The following is a 24,239-nucleotide window of genomic DNA, read 5'->3' as shown; positions in this document are numbered from 1 at the left end:
GTCACATTTTTCTGGATCCTGCGATAACTTTAAAAGTTTTTAATATTTTTTCATGAAACTTGAAACATAGATAGATGGCAATATGGACATTATGCACTTCATTTCATTTTGATCCTACGTCAAAAATTCTGGTTGCTATGGCAACAAATAGACTAGAAATACTGCTGAAAATGGTGGTTTTCTGGATCCTGCGATAACTTTAAAAGTTCTTAATATTTTTTCATAAAAAACTTGAAACATGGATAGATGGCAATATGGACATAATGCACGTCATTTCATTTTGTTTCTACGTCAAAAATTCTGGTTGTTATGGCAACAAATTTTTAAAAAAATTCTGACAATGGTGGAATTTCTGACAATGGTGGAGCCGGTAGGGGACTATATTGCTTGGCAATAGTCTTGTTTACATATAACATTAATTCATATTGCATCAAATAAGAAAAAACATGTCGCTTAACCTGTTGATTCGAAAGCAATATCAGTTACATTGATCAAACAGTCCACCCTGAAAAACAAACAATTTTAAACCTGCATGCATGTTAAGGTGAATACAGTACCTTTTCACACTGAACAACATGTACGCTGACTTTTTTTATGCAAGATATCCCCGATCGTCGACTTTCCTACCCGATATTTCTCTGACAGCATCTTGAGTGTAGGTTTTGGCAACATCTCTGACTCTTTTATCATTTTGATTTTGTCTTCTAGAGACAATTCAATGCGCCATCGCTTAGGAGGTGGTTTGGACATTTTTAGCTCATCTATTTTTTGAAAAAAAATTATGAGCTATTGTCATCACCTTGGCGTCGGCGTTGGCGTCGGCGTCCGGTTAAGTTTTGCGTTTAGGTCCACTTTTCTCAGAAAGTATCAATGCTATTGCATTTAAACTTGGTACACTTACTTATTATCATGAGGGGACTGGGCAGGCAAAGTTAGATAACTCTGGCGTGCATTTTGACAGAATTATGTGCCCTTTTTATACTTAGAAAATTGAAAATTTTGGTTAAGTTTTGCGTTAAGGTCCACTTTTCTCAGAAAGTATCAATGCTATTGCATTCAAACTTGGTACACTTACTTACTATCATGAGGGGACTGGGCAGGCAAAGTTAGATAACTCTGGCGTGCATTTTGACAGAATTATGTGCCCTTTTTATACTTAGAAAATTGAAAATTTTGGTTAAGTTTTGTGTTTAGGTCCATTTTATTCCATAAGTATCAAAGCTATTGCTTTCATACTTGCAACACTTACTAACTATCATAAGGGAACTGTGCAGGCAAAGTAATGTAACTCTGACTGGCATTTTGACAGAATTATGTGCCCTTTTTATACTTAGAAAATTGAAAATTTGGTTAAGTTTTGTGTTTAGGTCCACTTTATTCCTACAGTATCAAAGCTATTGCTTTCATACTTGCAACACTTATTAACTATCATAAGGGGACCGTGCAGGCAAAGTTATGTAACTCTGACTGGCATTTGGACGGAATTATGGGCCCTTTATACTTAGAAAATTGAAAATTTTGTTAAGATTTGTGTTTTGGTCCACTTTACCCCTAAAGTATCATAGATATTGCTTTCATACTTGGAACACTCTCAAACTATCATAAGGGTACAGTAAAAGGACAAGTTGCATAACTCTGGTTGTCATTGTTACAGAATTATGGCCCTTTTTTGACTTAGTAACTTTAAATATATGGTTAAATTTTGTGTTTCGATCCACTTTACTTCTTAAGTATCAAGGCTATTGCTTTCAAACTTCAAATACTTTCATGCTATCATGAGGTTACTGTACCTGGCAAGTTGAATTTTACCTTGACCTTTGAATGACCTTGACTCTCAAGGTCAAATTATTAAATTTTGCTAAAATTGCCATAACGTCTTTATTTATGATTAGATTTGATTGATACTTTGACAAAACTACTCTTACCTGACATACCACAATAGACTCCACCCAAACCATCACCCTTGCCCTCCCCCCCTCCCCCCCTTGCCCTCCGCCCTCCCCCCCCGTATTTTTTTTTTTTTTTTTTTTTAAGATCATCTCACAAATGACCACCACACCCTCACACTATACCCCCCCACCCCACCCCACCCCACCCCCCAAATTATTTTTTGTTAATTTTTTTTTTTTTAAGATCATCTCACAAATTATCACCACACCCTCACACTATACCCCACCTCCCCCCCCCCCCCAATTTTTTTTTTTTAAACGGTTATGTTTGAAATACCGTCCAACCATCGCACCCAAAAAATCCCCCACCCCCGATTTTTATTTATTTTTATTTTTTTCGCTTTTTGTGAAGATAATGTAATAAATGTCCACAACCCCACACTATACACCCCTCTTCACTCCACCCCTCCCTCCTTTGTGATTGAAAATGAGAGTCCCTTCACCTTTAAAAAGAAAATAGATGAGCGGTCTGCACCCGCAAGGCGGTGCTCTTGTTAGTCTTAGTTATCTTAATTACCAATTTGAAAATCTAAATGAATATCTAAATGCAACTGCTTTAAGAACTCTGCAAATCACCATTTTGTATGACACTAAATTAGCAATTGTAATAAACAACACAAAATTAAAAAGCATAAAGATTATTAAAATTTAGCACGACTTAAACAAAAACAAAACACACTAAAGAACTCTATGTTTGTTATCAGCAATTATAATCAATATTATCACATCTATTGAGCGATATGTACATCACATGACAAGTATCTTTAAATTGTTTTGCGATTATTACAGTTTGCACATTTTTCGACCACCTTTCTTAATTTCACGCGTCTTTAATCCGCTATTCACAACTTTTTGACACTAGGTCTGATGTGCAATAAACCGGCCCTGAGCGGTGAAGAGAGGTACAATTATGTATGGAATTACCCAATTTGATCCAAAGAATGAGCGGTATTCGGAAATGAGGGGATTCCAGTCTTGAGGAGATATTTTACGCATGGTTTTATAGGGAAAAAAATGGGGTCCGGTTTAGAGAGGATTCCGGTATAGAGAGGATCCGGTTGAGAGGGTTTCCACTGTATTTAGCAAAACAGTATAATATGTGATAAACCTTTACCATTTGCATATTAAAGAATCGGATACTGTCGTAAACTATTGATTTTAAAGACAAACATTGAATAAGTTTGATCCGTTTTTATGCTTGGTGTTTTAATTTATAATATGCAACCATTTTCAAAGTACATTCATCTGATTTATGTTTGCAAGTGCGCCATATGACAAAACGTCGAGTGTTGATCATAAATATGCCTTCATACAGAAAGATGCATTGGGCAAAGGAAAAATGTTCCTCTGATGTATTAGAGAGTGTTTTCTCTTTTAATGTGATTATAGTGTTCTGTAAACAAATATATTCCTTTCATGTGCACTTTCTCATCTGCTTGTTTATTCTTCATGCAAAAACATAAATTTTGTAGTGACAAAGTAGAGCCACATTTATATTTATTCGATTACATTTCAAATGACAAATGTCGTGCCAATCATCGATAGCAAAACCTCTAAGCATACCTACATCAATATTCACAAGAGGTTGCCTTAACCCTTTTAGTGCGGGAACCGAATTTTGAAGGCCTTTGCAAACAGTTTGGATCCTGATGAGACGCCACTGAACGTGGCGTCTCATCAGGATCAAAACTGTTTGCTATTCTGATAATATTTTTTGAAAAAAATTGAAGAAAATGCTAATTTTAGAAATTCTGCAGACGACATTTTAGCAGACGACAAATTTCCCAGCATGCAAAGGGTTAACAAATTATACTTTAACATAATGGCATGTCAACTGTCCACGTAGAATCGATTTGTATCTTAGCATGTTTCAAATATTCTTGTTGATGGATATTCAATGGAGAGAGCAATAGATTGAAGTGTTCATCTATTTGGAATAGTTAGTATTTAATTATGTTTTTGATGGATTTGAATGTGATAACTTAATTTTATTTAAGGCAAAATAACTACAGTCAACTGTGCAATCTGGTACAGTAACAACACATGTTACAAAGATGTATTTGTCTGATTGTGATATTTCAGGAATAGTCAAATGTAATTACCATCGTTAAGTCTGACTAACAACATATGTCGATACATTTGAAAGCCATCAGTTTATCTTAATTATCAGCGGAGAGACATCTGGAAGCTCTATTCCCATGTGGAAATGTTGTGCATGTTCAATTGGTTTTGTAATTTAATGCTATTGGACAGGATATGTTCAAAACCAAGTCTATTGTGTTTGAAATGATTCAAATTGGTTTTTGAGAATTATTTTATCCGTGTAAACGTATTGTCTGGGTCAAGCGAATTTCGTGCAGACAGCACAAAAAAGAATTGTATGAATTGCACAATGGCATTACTATAAAGCATAGGAATAAAATATTTAGTTCATAAAAAAATTCAAACTTAGCAAAACTTAATTCTGTTTTTTTTTTAGAAAGTAAATGAAAACAAATCAAAGTATTAAATGCAACATCATTTTCTGAATGTGTAATATTAATGTTTACTCCTTAACCTTTTGAGCACATTTACGAGTTTAATACCGTCCTTTCACTTTTAAGATTTATTTCCAACATTCACTTGCACGAGTAAACGAGTATAGGGTGCAAGCCTGCAATGACAATACAAAAAATGCTTCAACTGAAATTATTTTAAAATTTACCCCAGTATACAAACTACTAAAACAGTCTATGTTGTGTAAAAGCAATGTTATAGCTTAATTGCATGTATTTTTTAGCTAGACTTTTCGAAGAAAAATGACAGGTATTCTACTCGCCCCGGCGTCGGCGTCGCCATTGGTTAAAGTTTTTTATAAAGTTTAATAACTTTAACACTATCAAAGATAATTAACTCAAACTTGGAATACTTCTTTTTGGCAACGAGACAATTGTGCATGTTAAGTTGCATAACTCTGTCAGCATTATTTTTAGAGTTATGCCCCTTTTTATACTTAGAAAATTGAAAATTTGGTTAAGTTTTGTGTTTGGGTCCATTTTACTTGCAACACTTACTAACTATCATAAGGGGACTGTGCAGGCAAAGTTATGTGCCTCTGACTGGAATTTTGACAGAATTATGGCCCCTTTTATACTTAGAAAATTGAAAATTTGGTTAAGTTTTGTGTTTTGGTCCATTTTACTCCTAAAGTATCATAGCTATTGCTTTCAGACTTTGAACTCTCGCTAACTATCATATGGGGACTGTATAGGACAAGTTGCATAACTCTGGTTGGCATTTTGACGGAATTATGGCCCTTTTTTTACTAAGTAACTTTGAATATTTTGTTAAACTTTGTGTTTAGATGCACTTTACTTCTTAAGTATTACTATCATGAAGGTACTGTACCTGGCAAGTTGAATTTGACCTTGACCTTTGAATGACCTTGAATCTCAAGGTCAAATAAGTAAATTTTTCTTAAATTGCCATAACATTTTAGCTCACCTGATTGCTCAGGTGAGCTTTTGTGACCGGTCTTTGTCCGTCGTCCGTCCGTCCGTAAACATTTGTTCGTAAACACTCTAGAGGCCACATTTATTGTCCGATCTTCATGAAACTTGGTCAGAAGCTTCGTCCCAATGAAAACTCGGTTGAGTTCGAAACTGGGTTGTGCCGGGTCAAAAACTAGGTCAAAAAAAAGAAAAAGCTTGTAAACACTGTAGAAGTCACAATTAATGCCCAATCTTCATGTAACTTTGTCTATATGTCTTAATGATATGTTGGTTGAGTTCAAAAGTGGTTCCGGTCCATTTAAAAACATGGCCGCCAGTGGGCGGGGCAGTTTTCCTTATATGGCTATAGAGAAACCTTGTAAACACTCTAGAAGTCACAATTTTTGCCCAATCATCATGAAAGTTAATCAAAACACTGGTTTTATTGATATGTTAGACGAGTTTGAAATTGGTCCAGATCGGTGAAAAAACATGGCCGCCAGTGGGCGGGGCATTTTTCTCTATATGTATATAGTGAAAACATGTGAACACTCTAGAAGTCACATTTTTTGCCCAATTTTCATGAAATTTAGACAGAACATTTGTTTCCTTGATACGAGAGTTGAGTTGGAAAATGGTTCCGGTCAGTTGAATAACATGGCTACCGGGGGGGGGGGGGCAGTTTTCTTATATTTATATAGTAAAAAAAAGCTTGTGAACACACTAGAAGTCAAATTTTTTGCCCATTCATCATGAAACTTGGTGAATAGATTTGTTTTATATATATCTCAGTTGAGTTTGCAAATGGTCCGATGGGTCAATAAACATGGCTGCCAGGGGTTGGGGCAGTTTTCCTTATGTGACTATATAGAGAGAAACCTTGTGATCGAACACTATAGAAGTCACATTTTTTGCCTAATCATCGTGAAACTTACATTGGTTTTATTGATTTCTTGGACAAGTTGGAAAATGGCTCAGATCGGTGAAACACTTTTTAGCTCACCTGATTGCTCAGGTGAGGTTTTAGGATTGGTCTTTGTCTGCTGTCGTCCGTCCAAATTTGGTTTGTAAACACTCTAGCATTCACATTTCTCAAGCATTCTTTATCAAAGTTGCTGAAAGATCTCGGTCAAATTTGATGATGAGCAAAATCACATAATTAATGCCATAATTATTGCCCTTAGATTGTCCAAATTTTCATTATATTATACAAAATCCTTGTAAGCAAAGTTTGATGTTTGGTAAGGGGGGTCAACTCAAAATATAGGTCACCATTTCAAATCTTACAAAAACAAAAACACTCCCTACGCCAGAGTTTTGGTTCAATAATGATGAAACTTGACCAGGATGTTTGTCTGGTCAATATCTAGGTCATGTTTGACATTAGGTAAAGATTGAATGAACCGACTCCTCTCAGGTGAGCGAACTAGGGCCATCTTGGCCCTCTTGTTTATTTAGGATCAGATTTGATCCATATTTTGACAAAACAACACTTACCTGACATACCACAATGGACTCCACCCAAACCTCCCCCCCTTGGGGGGAGGTCATAACTTTTGCAATATTGAAGATAGCAACTTGATATTTGGCATGCATGTGTATCTCATGGAGCTGCACATTTTGAGTGGTGAAAAGTCAAGGTCATCCTTCAAAGTCAAAGGTCAAAGTTTGCAATATTGAAGGTAGCAACTCGATATTTGGCATGCATGGATATCTCATGGAGCTGCACATTTTGAGTGGTCAAAGGTCAAGGTTATCCATCAAGGTCAAAGGTCAAATTTTGCAATATTGAAGATAGCAACTCAATATTTGGCATGCAAGCGTATCTCATGGAGCTGCACATTTTGAGTGGTGAAAGGTCAAGGTCATTCTTCAAGGTCAAAGGTCAAATTTTGCAATATTGAAGAAAGCAACTCGATATTTGGCATGCATGCGTATCTCATGGAGCTGCACATTTTGAGTGGTGAAAGGTCAAGGTCATTCTTCAAGGTCAAAGGTCAAATTTTGCAATATTGAAGATAGCAACTCAATATTTGGCATGCAAGCGTATCTCATGGAGCTGCACATTTTGAGTGGTGAAAGGTCAAGGTCATTCTTCAAGGTCAAAGGTCAAATTTTGCAATATTGAAGAAAGCAACTCGATATTTGGCATGCATGGGTATCTCATAGACCTGCACATTTTGAGTGGTAAAAGGTCAAGGTCCTCCTTCAAGGTCAAGGTCAAATTTTGCAATATTGAAGATGGCAACTCGATATTTGGCATGCATGTGTATCTCTTGGAGCTGCACATTTTGAGTGGTGAATGGTAAATGGTCAAGATCATCCTTCAAGACCAAAGATTAAAGGTCAAATGTTGCAATATTGAAGATAGCAACTCCATATTTGGCATGCATGCATATCTCATGAAGCTTCACATTTTGAGTGGTGAAAGGTCAAGGTCATCTTTCAAGGTCAAAGATCAAATATATGGCTTCAAAGCGGCTCAGTATGGTGCATTGTGTTTCATGAACACAGCTCTTGTTTTTTCTTATTTTTAAAATATCTAATGATCTTAATGACCACGCCCCTACATTATTCCCCCTCTCCACTTTCCCCCCACACAAAAAGATATTTTTTTTTGAAACATGGCAAAAAAAAAAATTAAAAAAAAAATTATTTTTGAAAGACAGTCCAACCATATCACCCAAGCTATTGCTATCAAACTTGAAATATAATCTTATTAGTTTGTTTCATGTTTTTAAAAATGTTCAATAGATTGTGGAAAAAAAATGAACTCAGAATCGTCTATAATGTCCCACTTCTTTAAAACATTAGTGATAAGTTTGTTTCAGTTATGGTCCTCTTCCAGTTAGAATATGACTATATTACCTTGACCTTATTGCATATGAAGAATTCCCCATGATAGCTTACGTTATGCTGTCAAGCACTCGAAAAGTCAAGCGTGATGTCTTTTGACAGCTCTTGTTAAGTTTAACAGTTTATGACTTAATACGACTTTGTTGTTTATCAACCTGAGCATATTCTCATGGTAAGATTTTGTGATTGCTTTTTGTACGTCGTGCATTGTCTGTCGTGCGTTGACAATATTTTCCTGGTTCCACTCCACAAACCACATTTATTGTCCGATCTTCATGAACCTTGGTCAGAAGATTTGTCCTCATGAAATCTTGGCCATATTTGAAACTTTTTTACATGAGGTCATAAACTAGGACACTAACTAAAATTATAGAATAAGCTTGACCTTTCATTTATTTCCAATCTTCAGGAAAAGGGGTAAAATCATAAATGTTAATGATATCTCAGCTGAGTCTGAATAGGATTTCGTTTCGTTGAAATGTATGGAGACTAGTGGACTGGGCCGATTGTCTTAAATAGCTGTAGTAGAACCTTGTTAACACCATAGAATACACATTTATAGTTTAATCATCTTGACATGTGGTTGATACATTTGTTCTAATGATATAACAGCTTAGTTTAAAAATGGTTCCGATTCATTTAAGGACATGAAGGCCAGGGGGAGAGCAGTTTTCATGTCCCTTGTATGTCTTTAGTAAAAACACTATAAGTCATATTATTGTATAGTCTGTTTGAAATTCAATAAAAACATTTGTTCATATCTCAGTTGAGTTTGAAAATGGTTGCGGTCTGTAAACAAAACATGGCCGCCAGGGGGCTGGTCAATTTTTTTAACCACGGTAGGGTGGCATATAGCAGTTGAACTGTCCGTCAGTATGTGTGTATGTCAGTCTGTCTGTCCGTCCGTCCGAAAACTTTAATGGCCATAACTTTTTCAATATTGAAGATAGCAACTTGATATTTGGCATGCATGTGCATCTCACGGAGCTGCACATTTTGAGTGGTGAAAGGTGAAGGTCAAGGTCATCCTTCAAGGTCAAATGTCTAATATATGGCGTCTGTCCGTCCAAAAACTTTAACATTGGTCATAACTTTTTCACTATTGAAGATAGCAACTTGATATTTGGCATGCATGTGTATCTCATGGAGCTGAACATTTTGAGTGGTGAAAGGTGAAGGTCAAGGTCATCCTTCAAGGTAAAATGTCAAATATATGGCGTCTGTCCGTCCGAAAACTTTAACAATAGCCATAACTTTTTCAATATTGAAGATAGCAACTCGATATTTGGCATGCATCTGCATCTCACTGAGCTGCACATTTTGAGTGGTGAAAGGTGAAGGTCAAGGTCATCCTTCAAGGTCAAATGTCTAATATATGGCGTCTGTCCGTCCGTCCAAAAACTTTAACATTGGCCATAACTTTTTCACTATTGAAGATAGCAACTTGATATTTGGCATGCATGTGTATCTCATGGAGCTGAACATTTTAAGTGGTGAAAGGTGAAGGTCAAGGTCATCCTTCAAGGTCAAATGTCAAATATATGGCGTCTGTCCATCCGAAAACTTTAACATTGGCCATACCTTTTTCAATATTGAAGATAGCAACTTGATATTTGGCATGCATGTGTATCTCATGAAGCTGCACATTTTGAGTGGTGGAAGTTCAAGGTCAAGGTCATCCTTCAAGGTCAAAGGTCCAAAAAAAAAAAAAAAAAAAATTCAAATTGGCGTTCTCATGAAGCTGCACATTTTGAGTGGTGGAAGTTCAAGGTCAAGGTCTCAAGGTCATCCTTCAAGGTCAAAAGTCAAAAAAAAAAAAAAAAAAATTTTCAAAGCGGCGCAATAGGGGGCTTTGTGTTTCTGACGAACACACCTCTTGTTATTATTATATTGTTATGATGAAACCTTGTTAATACTCTAGAAGTCACATTGATAGTCCAATCTTCATGAAAATAAGTAAAATGCTGGTTTTGTATGAAATCTTTGATGAGTTCAAAAATGGTTTCGGTTCATTAAAAAAATGGCCGCGAGGGGTCTCGCAGTTGTGCTTATATGGCTAAATTTAAACCTTGTTTATAGTCTTGAAGTCACATTAATTGTCAAATCTTTGTTTAACTTGGTAAAAATATTTGTTTTAATGATATCTTAGCTTAAAAAATGGTTCTGGTCTGTTGAAATAATAGCCCCCAAGGGGCGGGTCAGTGTTTGTATTTTGTATATGGCTATAGTGAACCCTTGCTAACACTTACCGTAAATATGCGAATATAATACGCCCTAGTGTATAATACGCACCCCCCAAGTTTGGTCCAAATGTATCGGTAAAAATTGAAAGTCCGAGTAAAATACGCACTAAAAAAATTAGTGTCCATTATTTGCCATTTCCGAAAAACTGTGTTAATATATTTTTGTGTTGTGAAAATGGAAAATCAATTTTGCGTTATCAACCATCTGTTTTGCCGTCAGGGTTTTTTTTTAGAGAAAGGGGAAGACGTTGGACGCTGGGTGAAAGGGGAAAAAAGAGTGCGAAAGAGACATATTAGGGGAAAAATAAAAACTGTTCATTTCAATGTCTATAACTCATCAAAAGAGGCTTGTCTCTGTCCTTTTTGTTCGTAAACACATTTAACACGTATTTAAGTCAAAGTCCTTAATAAAGTTGCAGGTGTAGATCTAATAATGGGAAATGTTTTCAACTATATTTCTGTACTGGGGCCGGGGGACGTTGTCAATTTTGTGATTTCAATTTCATGATGAATGGGTTGACAATCTTGATCTGCTACAGTATTGGAAGGGAAAGGAGCGGCAGCTGCCGATTGTCTACTTTCACTTTCACAATTTTCGATGTTGATTACCTCAGAATCCTGCTGGGTTAGAACGGTTTTCAATGATTCTTTCTTTAAAAATGCCTCGATGCGTTCAGTATCTTCCGAGTCCGAATGTTTTATTTTGTTTGTGTAAGAACGCCAATTGTGAGACATTTCTTCTGTTTTCACGTTTATATCTTGGCTTGCACATAGCCCGGATGAATATTCGACTGGTTTCCGGTAATTAATTGACAAAACACCCTTCTCGCGCAAGACCGGTATCCAGTAAAAAATTCACATGATTATTACGATTAGTTGCCCAGTTTACATGAGCTATATTTAGAATAACTGGGATTCCCAGATTTTTTGTGTTCGTCTGGAGAGATCGTTGTACATGGTGCAAATTGGATAATTGTCGAATGCCCAAAGGAAAAATAAACATTTCTTTGAGAGAAAATATTATAATTTGGTGAAAAATGATATTTTTGGTGGGGAAATTGTATTTTGAGGGGAAAAATTCTGGTAGGGGAAGACGCCGAATATCGGCGTCACTTTCTTAGTAAAAAAAAAAACCTGGCCGTTGTCATGACGATTGCATAATAAATATCTCCGTCTATTGTTTATATTACCGTTGATCAGGGATCATATTTTTTTCGGTGTTGTCGGTCCTAGACCGATTGGGGTCATGAAAGACCGATTGAAAATCCCAAACAGTCTGTCCGATACTGTTTTCTAAAATTCCCATGTCATGAAATCGATTACACAGTGTACATGCTAACACACCCTAATGACATTCTTATCTCGATTAGGTGTGATAAACCATTCGCTGCAGTCTCTAAACCGGTCAGGACCGGTTTATTGCACGTCAGAACAAGAATAAAAAACTTGTGAAAAGCGGATTAAAGACGCATCCGAAAAGACGCGTCTGAAAGCACGCGCTGTAACTAAACAAAACATGCTGATGCATTTTTCACCCGCGTAATAATCCGGTAATATAATTACGAATGAAAGTCGCAGATCTGAGCGACAAAACAGCCGAAAGTTATTTTTATGGGCGGAACTTCACATAAAATAGTACACAAGAAAAATAAAATACATTGTATAAATCTTTAGTAAAACCGTGTTAGAATCAAAATAATTCGTGTACTTTATAGTTTGCTGTTGAATAACCCACGACCGGAAAATTAGATGCGTGGTTTCAAATGCTTCGCTCCCATGATTTAATCCCTACGCATCTAAACTATTGGCCGTGGGTTATTTGACTACAAAATATAACGTAAACAAATTATTTCGTAATTATTTGGTTTTGTTATGGTCAGTAGCCAACCTACGCACAGACATTTGTTTGGTTCAGTGCATGAATTGTCGAGTCGACAACGATTTAAAACATCGGTATAGACTTACACAGATTAATAATATTGACAACGATGAAAAAGTCTGATAAAACAGCACGCGAAACAACAATGAAATAAAAATGATAAAACTAGTTGATAAAACTCGTATGCTCCGTTTTAAAAATGCCTAAGGGAATTTTACTTGTACATTTATTATACCACCTTCATAAATAGCAAAATCAATGGTATATATTTTAACGTAATTTGTCATGATTTCGGACATAAATTTTCGGATACTTTTTCCCCATTTATATCCGGACCGATTGATGTTGCGGGAAAATATGATCCCTGCCGTTGATTGTTACCGATAACACACAGGCCACCTGCTGACACCAGGGTCAAGCAGTCATAATTGCAAAAGAAAGAAACAGAGACGCTGTTTTTTATAACATTTAATTGCATTTGACAATATTCAAGACGATAATAATAATAATAAAAAATCAGTAGACAAAGTGGTTACTTCCGTTTTTATAGTAGACTAGATGAATTACTCTTCCGAAGTATTACAAACTCCATACTTTAATTAAACTTTAAATGCAATTAAACCACTCGTGTTGTTCTAGTATCCCTTTAATTAAAATACACTGCTGTCGTTAAGGATGGTTTGGGAGTAAAAAACTAATTAATTGATTATCACCTTTCAATTTCATTCAGCAATCGGCAGAAAGGTGTAATATTAGCGCCATATAAATCATTGTTTAATTATCACTCTTTAATTCAGATCAGTAAATATTCGGTAGAAAGAGAAAAAGTGGTCAGATTAGAAATATTCATTTACGGGTATTGTCACGTTGTTTTTTTTCATTTGCTTATCTCTTTATACGACTTTGCGACGGGCTGCTATTTTGTAGGCAGACGGCGATATTAACTGTGTATTCTAAGTATACAGTGTCTGCGCATGAATGACCCAATATTATCCCATAGCTCCACCCGTTCTCACGTTTCATTCAACAGCGTTATGTCATGTGTAAGTGAGCTCAATATTGATTGGCCAGCTTCTATGTTCACTTCAATAACAATTGGGTCAAGCGATGTCTAATCGTGTACAGACCGGGTTTTGTTTACTGTTTGAATTGCAAACACTTTCATTGAAACAAAGAGACCAATATATAGAAAACCAGTCAGGATTAAAATGGCGGATGTTTTCAACGAAATTTACTAGATTTTCGCATTTTCACAAATAAGATTTTTCTTGAGCCAAATTCTCAATATTTTTGCAAATGGCTCAAATGACAAATGACAGCTGGAGCCCTGTTGCCCCCCTTTGATGTAATGGTGTAATTCAAAATGGCTGACACGCAGCAAATAACAACGATTCAGTTGAAAATTTCACAGGAAAAATTTTGTTCTGCTCTACATTCGTATATAATACGCACCCCCTACCTGAAGATAAATTCGGCAGGTAAAAAAGTGCGTATTATATTTGTGTATGTACGGTATGTTAATATTTGGTGTGAAACATCATCTGGTGGTTCTATATAAATGTCAGGCAAATCATACCCCTGGGGTCAAAACTGGTAACACCAAAGGGTCTCGCAAGTAATGTAGACTTATATAGGTAACATAAACAAATCTTAGAAATAAAAGCAGGAAGGTGAAATATTTATCATGTAACATATTACACTTGTCCACCTTTAAGAGTTCAGATAACCTGAGCTAAATGTGCTCATGTTGAGCTTTTGTGGTCGCCTTTTGTCCCTGCATTGTATATCATGTGTTGTCAGTCATCATCATTTACCTTAGAATCTTTCATTCTTAATTCATTGCTTAATCATCATGAAAGTAGGTCTGAAGATATAATAGCTTGGCCGAGTTTGAAACTGGGTCATGTGAGGTCAAAAAGTACATGTAATTTGGTCAAATTAAACGAAAAGATGGTTAGCACTCTAGAAGTCACATTTATAGTACAAAATTCATAAAACTTCAGGGTCAGTACTCATTCACTATATCCTCTGGGGAATTATAATTGACTATCAATAAACACAGTTATGCTTTCAAGATGAGAAAACAAACACTACCGAAATAGTATAGTGTCATGATAAAAGGAAAAGCGTTTATGATCCAACCACAAATGTTTGCGGTACTCTGTCAGCACGTATGGAAATCGTTCCTGAACGCCTGGATAGGCTGCCCTTGTTTGCCAGTTTGCTATTTCGAATTCAATTTTGAATCGAAAAGTATTGTGCTAAAATGTGCCATTTACAATTCGCAATGAGATTCTTCGACCCTTGTCATGCGGAAATGGGTCTTATTTCATATGTGCCCATCATATATAGAGCCCACTCAGCCTGTCAATTGCTCAGTCTGGTCAGGAGATACATAATGAGACCATAACACATTGAGTGATTTCATAGCGAACAGCATTGCCTCTGACCAGACTGCTCAAATGCACAGGTAGGGCTTAAGATACGCTGGCTGAAACACATGAGACCCATTTCTGCATGACGCGGCTATGAAAGTGTGATTTAAATGTGTTCAAAGAAAACTGCGTGTCAATCAAATATAAAAATATGATATATTTCGATGGTGAAGAAATACACTCATAATAAGGCATGTGAGGACACATATGATGTGCATTCCCGTAGTATAATTTTTATACGCCCGTATAAAATACGGGACGTATTATGTGAAACCCCTTGGCGGCGGGCGGACGGCGGGCGGCGGGCGGAAGGCATCACTTTGTCCGGACTCTAATTCAAATTGTATTCATCCGATCTTCACCAAACTTGGTCAGCAGTTGCATCTAGTTGATATCTAGGCCAAGTTCGAATATGGGTCATGCCGGGTCAAAAACTAGGTCATAGGGTCAATAAGTGCATTTTCAAAGGGGCCACTTTGTCCGGACTCTATTTCAAATTGTATTCATCCGATCTTCACCAAACTTGGTCAGCAGTTGCATCTAGTTGATATATAGGCCAAGTTCGAATATGGGTCATGCCGGGTCAAAAACTAGGTCATAGGGTCAATTAGTGCATTTTCAACGGCGCCACTTTGTCCGGACTCTAATTCAAATAGTTTTCATCCGATCTTCACCAAACTTGCTCAGAAGTTGAGTCTAGACAATATCTAGGCCAAGTTGGAATATGGGTCATGCCGGGTCAAAAACTAGGTCATGGGGTCACTTAGTGCATTTCAAGGATTTCATGGTGTCCGCTCTCTAAATGAAGTAGTTTTCACCCGATCTTCACCAAATTTGGTCAAAAGTTGTGTCTATATGATATGTAGGTCAGGTTTAAATATGGGTCATGCCGGGTCAAAAACTAGGTCACGAGGTTACTTAGTGCATTTCAAGCATTTAGCATGGTGTCCGCTCTCTAATTGAAGTAGTTTTCATCTGATCTTCACCTAATTTGGTTACAAGTTGTGTCTAGATGATATGTAGGTCAAGTTCGAATATGGGTCATGCCCGGTCAAAAACGAGGTCACATGGTGCATTTAAAGCATTTAGCATGGTGTCCGCTCTCTAATTGAAGTAGTTTTCATCTGATCTTCACCAAATTTAGTCAGATGTTACATCTAAATGATATCTAGGTCAAGTTCAAATATGGGTCATGCCAAGTCAATAACTAGGTCTTGAGGTCACTTAGTGCATTTCAAGCATTGAGCATGGTGTCCAAAACCTTCTAACGGGCGTATCTTGTGACAGTTTGGCACTCTTGTTATCTTTTTACACTAATGTGTGGTTTGAAAATGGTTTGGTCAGAACATTTCATGGATGTTAAGAATACATGACAATCCGATTGGGTGACTGAAATAGACGAAAATTGTGTTAAATTTGTGATCCGTGTTCTACCAACTGCTTCCAGCGATACTTTCTAAACTGGTCCCAGAAATCGTTCAGGAGGACTTAGAAAGTCCATGTTTATGTCCATTGGTGAGCAAAAGTTACCTTATTCACACCCTAGAGGCTACAATTTTTTATGTCCCCCACCACTATAGTGGGGGACATATTGTTTTTGCCCTGTCTGTTGGTTTGTGTGTTTGTTTGCCTCTAACTTTAACATTTGCCATATTTTTTGCAATATTGAAGATAGCAACTTGATATTTGGCATGCATGTGTATATCATGGAGCTGCACATTTTGAGTGGTGAAAGGTCAAGGTCATCCTTCAAGGTCAAAGGTAAAATATGGCTTCAAAGCAGCGCAGTATGGGACAAGTGTTTCTGACAAACACATCTCTTGTTTTATCCTTCTTCTATTGAAAACATAGACCCAATAAAGCATGATCGAATAAACTAGTTGATCTCCAGCAGTACCTCGCGTGACCGCGTTCTAACGTAAGTACGTATTCCTACGCGCCGATTAACATGTTCTTATGTTTGACCTTTTACAAAATGTATCTGTGAAGTGCCTGAGAAATGTTTTGTCTAAACAAAATGATAGTAAAAGTTATAAATGTGTATTAAATTTAAGCAAACATATGACAATGGAGATATCAATTTTGCCATTAAAGTTACTTACTTATTACCTTTAATATACAGCATTTCTTTATATAAATAGAACGGTTAAACTCCACTTATGCACACTTATTGTCCCCTACTGGTGAAACCGGAGGAGACTTATGGTTTGCGCTCTGTGTGTCAGTCAGTCAGTCTGTCTGTCTGTCACACGTTTCTGGATCCTGCGATAACTTTAAAAGTTCTTCATATTTTTTCATAAAACTTGAAACATGGATAGATGGCAGTATGGAGATTATGCATGTCATTTTATTATGCCCCTGGTAGGGTGGCATGTAGCAGTTGAACTGTCAGTCCGTCTGTCTGTCTGTCTGTCAGTCCGTGATTCCGTTCGATAACTTTAACATTGGCCATAACTTTTGCAATATTGAAGATAGCAACTTGATATTTGGCATGCACGTGTATCTCATGGAGCTGCACATTTTGAGTGGTAAAATTTCAAGGTCAGATCATCCTTTAAGGTCTAGAGTCGAAAATACAAATCCAAGGGAAGTAATAAGCTTTAAATGGAGATATTTATCTGTACCTGCCAAATGATAACTTTTTTTAAATAAATCAAAGTGGCGCAGTAGGGGGCATTGTGTTTCTGACAAACACATTGTGGTAAGAGGTCAATGTCATCTTCAAGGTCTAAGGTCGAAAATATAAACCCAAGGGAAGAAATAAGCTTTAAAGGGAGATAATATTATTCAATACTGAAGATAGCAACTTGATATTTGGCATGCATGTGTATCTCATGGAGCTGCACATTTTGAGTGGTGAAAGGTAAAGGTCAAGGTCATCCTTCAAGGTCAAATGCCAAATATATGGCGTCTGTCCGTCCGTCCGAAAACTTTAACATTGGCCATCACTTTTTCAATATTGAAGATAGCAACTTGATATTTGGCATGCATGTGTATCTCATGGAGTTGCACATTTTGAAAGGTGAAAGGTGAAGGTCATCCTTCAAGGTCAAAGGTCAAATATATGGCATCTGTCCGTCCATCTTAAAACTTGAACATTCACCATAACTTTTTTATGCCCCTAAAGGGTGGCATATAGTTTTTGAACTGTCCGTCAGTCCGTCCGTCCGTCTGTCTGTTCGTCAGTCAGTCTGTCCATCTGTCAGTTCGTCCGTCTGTCCGTCCGAAAACATTAACATTGCCCATAACTTTTGCAATATTGAAGATAGCAACTTGATATTTGGCATGCATGGGTATCTCGTGGAGCTGCACATTTTGAGTGGTGAAAGGTCAATGTCATCCTTCAAGGTCAAAGGTCAAGATCAAAGGTCAAATTTTGCAATATTTAAGATAGCAACTGGATATTTGGCATGCATGCGTATCTCATGGAGCTGCACATTTTGAGTGGTAAAAGGTCAAGGTCATCCTTCAAGGTCAAATTTTGCAATATTGAAGATAGCAACTCGATATTTGGCATGCATGGGTATCTCATGGAGCTGCACATTTTGAGTGGTGAAAGGTCAAGGTCATCCTTCAAGGTCAAAGGTCAAATTTTGCAATATTGGAGATAGCAACTCCATATTTGGCATGATGCGTATCTCATGGAGCTGCACATTTTGAGTGGTGAAAGGTCAAGGTCATCCTTCAAGGTCAAAGGTCAAATATATGGCTTCAAAGCGGCGCATTAGGGGACATTGTGTTTCACGAACACAGCTCTTGTTTTGTTCCTACGTCCAAAATTCTGGTTGCAATGGCAACAAATAAAATTTAAAAAAATCTGACAATGGTGGAGTTTAAATGGTAGGGGACCATATTGCTTGACAATAGTCTTGTTTTCGGTAGTTTGCAATTGATTGCCTTTCAGCATAAAACCTGAACAGACTGCGAGTTACTTGGATGCTGTTCTGGTTTTATGCTGTTTGTACATAGGCATTTTCATTTTGCTTCTGAGTGGGAAAGGGTTAAAGAACATTGACTTACTAAGACCTATATCAGTGACTAGCTTTTTAGCAGGATTACCCATACTGCGTAAAATAAACATGCAAGTTGAAATTTAGATGAAGAATTATGTGCTGCCAGTACATATCTCTGTAACTACTACATATTTGAACTTCACACATGTTAAGAGAATATTATGCATATTCACAGAACGACATCTACAACTCTTAACTGCAAAAAAGCAAAAATAATTATGTTTCTTTTCGGTACTTTGAAAAATCAGGTCAAGATTCCCATTGAACATGTCCTATCTTAACCCTTTGCATGCTGGGAAATTTGTCGTCTGCTAAAATGTCGTCTGCAGAATTTCTAAAATTAGCATTTTCTTCGATTTTTTTCAAAGAATACTATCAGAACAGCAAACAGTTTGGATCCTGATGAGACGCCACGTTTTGTGGCGTCTCATCTGGATCCAAACTGTTTGCAAAGGCCTTTAAAATCCGGTTCCCGCACTGAAAGGGTTAAGCATTTTCTGTGATACATTTTTGAGCGATGCAAGTGTCTTAGAATTTTTACTGTCGTTTACTTTTGCAGGAAGTCAATGTTAAATATGTCTTTGTGTTGATTAAATAAGGTAAATGACAGAAAACATACATAATACTATCACAGCAGAAGAGTTGTCAAGCAGGTTGTCTCTTGCCATCTCTTGTTCAACATTTTATTTTTTGCTCACATGAGCACAAGCTTTTGTGATCACCTTTTGTCTGTTGGTGTCATGCGGCGTAAATATTTGCCTTGTTAACACTCTTGAGGGCACATTTATTGTCCGATCTTCATGAAACTTAGTCAAAAGATTTGTCTCAGTGATATCTTGGATGAGTTCAAAATGGTTACATTAGCTTGAAAAACATGGCTGCCAAGGTGCGGGGCATTTTTCCTAATATTGCTATATATGACTATAGTAAAATCTTGTTAACACTCTAGAGTCCACATTTATTGTCCAATCTTCATGAAACTTGGTCAGAAGTTTCATCCCAATAAAATCTTGGACGATTTAGAAAATGATGCCGGTTGGTTGAAAAACATGGCTGCCAAGGGACGGGGCATTTTTCCTTATATGTCTATAGTAAAACCTTGTTAACACTCTAGAGGCCACATTTATTTTCTGATCTTCATGAAACTTGGTCAGAAGATTTGTCCCAATAATATCTTGTTATATCAGGTGAGCGACTTTGGGCCTTTCAGGCCCTCTTGTTAAATGGTTCAAGTAGGTTAAAAACATAGACCCCAGCGGGCGTGGCATTTTTCCTTATATGGCTATAGAAAAACCTTGTTAATACTTTAGAAGCCACATTTATTGTCTGAGCTTCATGAAACTTGGCCAGAAGGTTTTTTCCAATGATAGCTTTGACTAGTTCGAAAATGGTTTTGGTTGGTTGAAAAACATGGCAACCGGGGATTGGGGGTGGGGGGGGTGTGTATTTTTCCTTATATGGAGATAGAAAAACCTTGTTAACACCGAGATGCCACATTTATTGTCAGATCTTCATGAAACTTGGTAAGAAGATTTGTCCCATTGATATATGTGACAAGTTTGAAAATGATTCAGATTGGTTAAAAATCATGGCTGCCAGGGGGCAGGGCATTTTTCCTTATATAGTTAAACCTTGTTGACACTCTAGAGGCCACAATCATTGTCCGATCTTCATGAAACTTGATCAAAACATTTGTTCTAATGATATCTTGGAGGAGTTTGAAAATGGTGCTGGTCATTGTCTTACGTCTTACATGTCCTATGTATGTTGTTTTGCTATGTACTTGCCAATAAAATTGACTTGACTTCACTTGTTGAAAAACATGGCCGCTTATAGGGGGCAGGTCATTTTTTCTTATATGGCTATTGTTAAACCTTGTTCACACTCTAGATGCCACATTTATTGTCCGATCTTCATGAAACTTGGTCAGAACTTTGTCCTAAAGATATCTTGGTGGAGTTCGAAAATGGTTCTGGTTGGTTGAGAAACATAGCTGCCATGTGGCGGGTAATTTTCTCTTAATATATGGCTATAGTAAAAACTTGCTAACACTCTAAAAATCACATTTATTGTCCTTTCTGCATGAAACTTGGTCAGAACAATTGTTCTGATGATATCTTGGATGAGTTTGAAAATGGTTCCTATTTGTGGAAAAACATGGCTGCCAGGAGGTAGGGCATTTTTAGCTCCACTGGCCAAAGGTCAGTGGGGCTTATGTCATGGTCCAGTGTCCGTCGTGTGTGCGTCCGTGCGTTAACTTTTTTTTAAAACATCTTTTTCTCCTAAACTACTGGTCCAATTCTGATGAAATTTATCAGGAATGTTCCTGTGGTGAACCTCTTTCAAATTTGTTCAAATTATGCCCCTGGGGTCAAATTTGAACCTGCCCCGGAGGTCAAAAAATTGAAAATTTGCTTATATAAGGCCTATTTTTTGCAAACTTGATAAATCTTCTTGTCCATAACCATTGGGCCTAGGGCTACCAAATTTGGTATGTATTGACATCTTATAGTCCTCTACCAAGTTTGTTCAAATTATTCCCCTGGGGTCAAATTTGACCCTGCACCGGGGGTCAAAAAATTGAAAATTTGCTTATATAAGGCCTATTTTTTGCAAACTTTAAAAATCTTCTTGTCCATAACCATGTGGCCTAGGGCTACCAAATTTGCTATGTAGTGACATCTTATAGTCCTCTACCAAGTTTGTTCAAATTATGCCCCTGGGGTTAAATTTGACCCTGCCCGGGGGGGGGGGGGGGGTCAAAAAATTGAAAATTTGCTTATATAAGGCCTATTTTGTGCAAACTTTAAAAATCTTCTTGTCCATAACCATTGGGCGTAGGGCTACCAAATTTGGTATGTAGTGACATCTTATAGTCCTCTACCAAGTTTGTTCAAATTATGCCCCTGGGGTCAAATTTGACCCTGCCTCGGGGGATCAAAAAATTGAAAATTTGCTTATATAAGGCCTATTTTGTGAAAACTTTAAAAATCTACTTGTCCATAACCATTGGGCCTAGGGCTACCAAATTTTCTATGTAGTGACATCTTATAGTCCTCTACCAAGTTTGTTCAAATTATGCCCCTGGGTCAAATTTGACCCTGCCCAAGGGGGGGGGGGTGGGGGTAAAAATTGAAAATTTGGTTATATAAGGCCTATTTTGTGCAAACTTTAAAAATCAACTTTTCCGTAACCATTAGGCCTAGGGCTACCAAATGTGGTATGTAGTGACATCTTATAGTCCTCTACCAAGTTTGTTCAAATTATGCCCCTGGGGATAAATTTGACCCTGCCCCGGGGGTCAAAAAATTGAACATTTGCTTATATAAGGCCTATTTTGTGAAAACTTTAAAAATCTACTTGTCCATAACCATTGGGCCAAGGTCTACCAAATTTGGTATGTAGTGACATCTTATAGTCCTCTTCCAAGTTTGTTCAAATTATGCCCCTGGGGTCAAATTTGACCCTGCCTCGGGGGATCAAAAAATTGAAAATTTGCTTATATAAGGCCTATTTTGTGAAAACTTTAAAAAAATTCTCATCCATAACCATTGGGCCTAGGGCTACCAAATGTGGTATGTAGTGACATCTTATAGTCCTCTACCAAGTTTGTTTAAATTATGCCCCTGGGGTCAAAGTTGACCCTGCCCTGGGGGGTCAAAAAATCCAAGATTTGCTTCTATAAGGCCTATTTTGTGCAAACTTTAAAAATCTTCTTGTCCATAACCGTATGGCATAGGGCTACCAAATTTGGTATGTAATGACATCTTATAGTCCTCTACCAATTTTGTTCAAATTAAGCCCCTGGGATAAAATTTGACCGTTCCCCAGGGGTCACAAAATTGAACATATGCTTATATTGGGCCCATTTTGTGCAAACTATAAAAATCTTCTTGTCCATAACCATTGGGTCTATTTTTACCAAATACGGTAGGTAGTAACATCTAATAGTTTTCTACTTAGTTTGTTCAAATTATGCCCCTGGGAACAAATTTGACCTTGCCCCAGGGGTCACAAAAATGAACATATGCTTAAATAAGGCCTATTTTGTGCAAACTTTAAAAATCTTCATGTTCTTAATTAAAGAGCCTAGGGCTACTAAATTTGGTATGTAGTGATATCTGATAGTCCTCTACCAAATTTGTTCAAATTATTCCCCTGGGCTCAAATTTGACCAGGCCCCGGGGTCACGAAACTGAACATATGACGTTTACCAGTGGAGATTACTGCGGCCCTTTGGCTGTGACCAACAACAACATCAACATCTTGTAAACATGAGATAAAACCCTGTCATTTAGTGCCATTTTAGGTCAGATGGTGACTGCTTACAAAGGCATTGAAGTAAGAACATGTGTTATGAATGTTTTTCTTATAAACTGAAAAAAGTCGGGTTTTATTTAAATATGTCGAAAGTGACCATATATCCGGATGAAAATATTTTGGATGACATGTTAATTTCATGTCTTTTTTGTAGTGTTTAAACCAGTTTAATAATATATTATTGATTTTAAAAACACAACTTCCATGAACATAATTATTTCAAGAAAAGTCAATATATGATACTGCACGGTAAACTCAAACTTTGTATTGAAGAGGAGGTGTTGAAATTAATGAAGTGCAATGTTCTTAACTATCGTATATGCTGCTTTTTTTTAACTAATGATTAATTGTTCCATTTGTGAATCGTGACTCATGAATTGTGGATATTATTGTTAATTGCTCAACAATCCATATATATTTCTGACCATTTTATAATTTTCTTAATATAAGTTATGAATTGATCTTAGAAGTCAAATGTATTACTTAATTAAATACATTTATAAATATAAAGAAATAATCTTTAGATTATCATAATATTCTCAGGCCTGTTGGTCTTAGGTATGTGTGGGTTGATGAGTAATTTCTCCTTTTATCACAATTATTTCTACCCTACCTGATCATTTCCTTCATATTCCATTTTAATTTAATTGACGTCTGCAACCACTTTCAAATTGGGAAAGTCCAAAATGTGTTGTTTGGTAAAGGGTTAAGGCGTTTTGATTCCTATGGGTCTTGTGAATCTGTTTCAAATCAAATGCGTAGATTTGATCTTCAGCATCTAAAAATATGTGAAATAGAAAGAACGACAATATCTTTTGGAGAGATAAATGTACCTACGTTATAAGCAAAGGACCTGTGCAACTTTTCCCGGGCTTTTAAGTCTGTTTAGTTAACACGGTAGTAACTTTTTCCATATATAAAAATGCTCACCCTTCCAACTTTTAACGCCCAGTGGGACGAGGGATAGAAAGAGAAAGTCACATGCTTGAGTACATTTAACCCATGCGCATTGCACGTTTTTTTCGCAAAGAAAAAACAGTGGAGCGATACAGGGCCATCATGGCCCTCTTGTTT

The 24,239-nt window shown here is 36.9% G+C and overlaps 1 protein-coding gene and 1 long non-coding RNA gene across 2 annotated transcripts in view; both read left to right on the top strand.

Annotated features, from left to right (window-relative positions):
• LOC127842428 (anaphase-promoting complex subunit 4-like) overlaps positions 1-24,239 on the top strand; it is a 75,560-nt gene that overhangs the window by 45,595 nt on the left and 5,726 nt on the right. The gene's annotated exons all lie outside the window — the stretch shown is intronic.
• LOC127842429 (uncharacterized) lies at positions 15,134-15,568 on the top strand. The gene is made up of 2 exons (XR_008031620.1): positions 15,134-15,270; positions 15,427-15,568. It is a non-coding gene; the product is annotated as an uncharacterized LOC127842429 (long non-coding RNA).

Source organism: Dreissena polymorpha, chromosome 8, assembly GCF_020536995.1.
Source record: "Dreissena polymorpha isolate Duluth1 chromosome 8, UMN_Dpol_1.0, whole genome shotgun sequence".
Lineage (NCBI taxonomy): Eukaryota > Metazoa > Mollusca > Bivalvia > Myida > Dreissenidae > Dreissena > Dreissena polymorpha.
This window is presented reverse-complemented; position numbering and strand designations above follow the sequence as displayed.